This window comes from Engraulis encrasicolus, chromosome 11 (assembly GCF_034702125.1).
Source record: "Engraulis encrasicolus isolate BLACKSEA-1 chromosome 11, IST_EnEncr_1.0, whole genome shotgun sequence".
Taxonomy (NCBI): domain Eukaryota; kingdom Metazoa; phylum Chordata; class Actinopteri; order Clupeiformes; family Engraulidae; genus Engraulis; species Engraulis encrasicolus.
Window position 1 is genome coordinate 20,585,705 of NC_085867.1, and position 5,000 is coordinate 20,590,704.

Sequence of the window (5,000 nt, forward strand, 5' to 3'; positions counted from 1 at the left end):
CATAAAGGCTGACTGCAGAATATTGTCTGAGGTGCTTCTGTTGCTGTGTATTTTTTTTTTTTTTGCCCCTGGAATATTGAATAAGATATCCATGCATGCATCACTTTATACATATTCATCAGTCCTTCAGTTTATTCTGTATATTTTCATTTTGGAAAGCCCATAAAATAAAATAAAAAACAGGAGAGATGATGAGCTGGCTCTGTCATATGGCTCTATGGGCTCACAGTGAGACACACTGACAGATGGCAGCCTATATATTTACATATAAACTGAGACTGCTAAGCATCCAGGTTTATTTTACAAGCCTGGATCCCATACCAGGCCGCACAGCACAGCACAGCACAGCACAGCACAGCGCAGCACAGCGCAGCACAGCGCAGCACAGCACAGCACAGCACAGCACACAGCACAGCACAGCACAGCACAGCACAGCACAGCACAGCACCACACAGCACAGCACAGCACAGCACAGCACAGCACAGCACAGCACAGCACAGCGCAGCACAGCACAGCACAGCGCAGCACAGCAGCCTGGGCTGGACTGACCATCTGGCATAGTGGGCATTTCCCGGTGGGCCCCGCACTCTCGCCGGCCCCCTTTTTTCTTAAAAAAAAAAAAAAAATCTTAAAATAGGGGCCCATGAGGGTGTGGGGCCCACTGGGGATTCAGTTCTGTGCCAGTCATTATGAGGGGCCCCTTTAACCCAAAACTGCCCGGGCCATATTCCTCTCCCAGTCCAACACAGCGGCACAGCGCAGTAGAGTGTTGGTAGTGCTTAGAACTGCTTATGTTGTTGTGAGAGAGAGAGCGTGTGCAGTGGTATTTGTGTCATTATGTTACTTTTAAAAACATTATTTCACTTACGTATGTGTGTATCTAACTTGGTCTTAGTCACTTGCACATTGTGTATTCAACTGCAGTTTGTTGAATCTGTCACTGTCAAAAAAAGAATTAGCTCTATCGTGAAAAGTGATATGCTTTGATTTACTTTTAGTGTTTCGCTTTACTTTGTGAGTCCTTGTTTTTCTTTTAGCTTCAGCTTGTGAACAAACAAACACAGTAAGAGCGGAAAGATCTAAGAGCCCATTAAGAGAAAAAGACAAAAGCAACGGAAGAAAAAAATAAAACACATGAAGTGGACAGACAGGATGAGAAGACAGGACAAGAGCCCACGCACATCATCAAACCTGTCAAGGGACAAAAGATGGAACCTAGCCTTATGGCTATAATCTTGTATGTCAATTCAGGTAAATTGGGCCACTTTGGGCCATTCACTTATATGCAAAAAAGTGGCCCAATTTACCTGAATTCACCATATATTTTGCATTTTGTTCTAAATGCTAGCAATATATGCTGTCCCTTTTGTTTAATAAATAAACTTCAAACATGCATGTTGCAGTGTTAGTTTAACACGTACAGAATTGAATTTAACACTCACAGTGTTGAACCTGCTATCTCAAGTGTTGAATGAACACAGCAAAAGCCACTGTGGAGACAGGAGAAGAGAGAGGCATGGGCAGGCATGGGCATGAGGGTGTGGTGAAGAGGAGAGGTATTAGCAATCAAGAGAGAATCAGACAACCCTCCCGATGTCCGTGCGCGTGTGCCAGGCTCACTGTGCCTCTTTGCCGTAATCATGTGTCTTAGTTTGCGCCGCGTGCCAGATGAGAGGTGCCCAACGCCCGCGGATCAGAGGCGCATATAACGAGCAACCATCACCACCACCACACCGGCGTCGAGCACCGCCATCATCATCATCATCATCATCTTGGGCGACCATAGCCGTTATATTGGTCATCATATTATCACGGCCATAATCGTCTTCATAATCATTATCATCACCATCACAGCCGCAATCACACAGGCCCATTCACACAGCGCGCGCTCGTTCTGGCAGCCTTATTTAAGCAGCAACTGCAGCCATTCTCGTTGGAGACAGCATATTAATTAGCCTGATGAGGAGTGGACACTTCCATTCTGTCTTGTTCTTTTTTCTCTTTGTTTTCTCCATCTCTGCATGTGTTTCTCTACATCTCTTTCTCTTTCATGCTCTCTCTGTCCCTCTTACTCTGTCTCTTTTTCTCTCATCTCTCCTTTTGTTTTTTTTTTTAAATATAAATCCCCGTTTTGTATCCTTTTCTCTTCTTTTCTTTTTTTCTCTCTGTGGGTTCTATTCATCCTTTCATCAATATCTCTTTTATACCCTTTGCCCCCTCGCTTTCCACCTCTTTCGTTCCCTCTTTCCCCCTCTCTCGGCGGTGATTGATGGAGTGAGGCTTCGGAGCAGAGAGAGAGGTGTGTGGTTACCAGTCCGAGACAGCCTCCCCTCTTTCCAGCCTACACTGGGAGAGGAGAGGAGAGGAGAGGAGAGCAGAGGAGAGGAGAGGAGAGAGAAAAAGAGGGTGGGGGAGAGGGAGAGCAAATGTGTGTGAGTGTGTGTGTGTTTGTGTGTGTGTGTGTGTGTGTGTGTGTGTGTGAGTGTGTGTGTGTTTGTGTGTAAGATGGAGGGAGGGAGAGAAGGGAGATGGAGAGGAGGGAAGGGAGGAGAGAGAGAGAGAGAGAGAGAGAGAGAGAGAGAGAGAGAGAATGTGTGAGACGAAGAAGAGAAGGAGAGAGAGAGCGAGAGAGAGAGAAGGAGAGAAAGAGATGGGGAGAGGGAGAGGGAGAGAGAGAAAGTGTATGAGGGAGAGGAGAGCTCAGCTGAAAGCCACAGACTTAATTCTATGCATCATTAAGCAGTCTCACTCAATGCAACATCCCCTATACATCATCCACGCTCGGTAAACACAGCGATGACATTACATTAGCAACTGCAAATGAATTTTCTTTTTAGAGGGAAATTGAGAATACTCTCCCCTTTTTCTCTCGCACTCGCTCCCCCGCACATATTCTGGCACACACACATTCACAAGTGAGCACACGCACACACACACGCACACGCACACGCACACACACACACACACACAAATGCAGGCCATTAAAAAGAGGGGAGATATTTAAACAAACAAAAACAAAAACAACACCACCCCCTTCTCTCTCTCTCTCTCTCTCTCTCTCTCTCTCTCTCTCTCTCTCTCTCTCTCTCTCTCTCTCTCTGACACACACGCATAAACACACACATACATACATACACTGTCTTCCTCTCTCTCTCTCTCTCACACACACTCTCTCTCTCTCTCTCTCTCTCTCTCTCTCTCTCTCTCTCTCTCTCTCTCTCTCTCACACACACACACACACACACACACACACACACACACACACACACATTCATACCCTCACACAAAAACACAACACACACACACACACACACACACACACACACACACACACACACACACACACACACACACACACACACACACACACACACACACACACACACACACACACACACACACGCACACACACCACCGGGCTCATCCAAACACAGACATCCTCCCTGCCGTACCACAGCCAGCCCCATCCACTATTAAGCCTTATTTACAGAGTGCAGACGTAGACATTACCATCAGAGACATGTCACCACGGCAACACACATGTCATGCCGTGACACCAGGCTTTTGGGGCTGTAATAATGACCTCATACGAGTGGCACCACGTGTCATAACGACCTTTTTGCGCAATAATGTTTCACATTCTCACGAGCTGCTAATTAATTTGACTGGCGTGTCAGTAAAAATGTGCTTCTGAGAGGATGATGAGGGTTGGTTGTGGGAGGAGGAAAGATGAAGGATTTAGGTATACTGGACAGTCTGAAACCAGTTCACAAAAATAGGATGACTCATTGTGGTGCTGTACACACACATTGCGCTTTGTACATCATTTGTTTTATTTGTTGTCTCTGCTGTCGTAAGTGGAGGACATCAGCTGTTATATGTCTTTTCGCAAATATCAAACCGAGCGTCTGAGCCAACGATTAACTGTATGATTGTTTGTTGTACTTCATGTTGTGTGGTCATTTCGGGGAAGTTTTCACTCAGCTTTTCTCGTCGACGGCAGTATTTCATGCACACACACACACACACACACACACACACACACACACACACACACACACACACACACACACACACACACACACACACACACAGCAGCACCCCCCAAGCTCACAAGCGGGCATAAATAACCCGGCCTAATCAAATGAATAATTAGGCTTTTATTGAGCACATTATGTCTTTTTCTGGGGCCCAAAAAGTGTCGTAGGCGGTTGGTAGCGGTATAGTGGCGACGGAGGCTGTGGCAAGGGCCTCTCCTGCAGTCTACAGAAATCCATTAAGCCTCCGCCATAGATCATCTCGTCTGCTTTCCCCGGCACCCTGTTCTTGGACGTGCTCATTTGAGAAGTATTGAATCGGTTACAGTAAAGTAACCCCCTGGATTGAGTCAAATGTAAAAATCCATTCCTTTCATGCATGTGTGAGGAGCTGTCATTGTGCGGCGTAATGACTGATGACGCCGGCGCGCTCGGTTGGCGGGAGGTGATAAAAAGTCAAATTATGACGGGCCCGGAAAGACAGGAGCAGGCAGGCAGGCAGGCAGGCAGACAGACAGACAGACAGACGGGGGAAAGAGAATAAAAATAGGAATAATAGGGAAAACAGAAAAGAGAGGAGAAAGGAGAGAATGAGCGGGGAGTGAGAGGAGGAGGGAAGGAGGTTGTTATAGCAGAATGGAATATAAAACAAGAGATGATCTGAGAGAGGAGTGGAAGTAAAAGAAGAAGAAGAAGAAGAGAAAGGAAGAAGACAGAAGATCCATAGAGGCTTGATGAGGGTAATCAGTCAGGGATGCGACTCCAGCCCCTCTCTTGTGTTTCCACCGGTGGGGCCGTGACATCATGTGAGCGATGGCTGCCGTCAGTCCCACATGCGACACTGTCGCGGCCGGGAGTTTAAGGGTCGCTGAGGGGTCAAGAGCGTCACCTTTGGCCTCTCCCCTCATCCCTTCTACAGCTGAGGCCCCCAAACATGTGGGGATCTCCCCGCCAGTGAGGGTG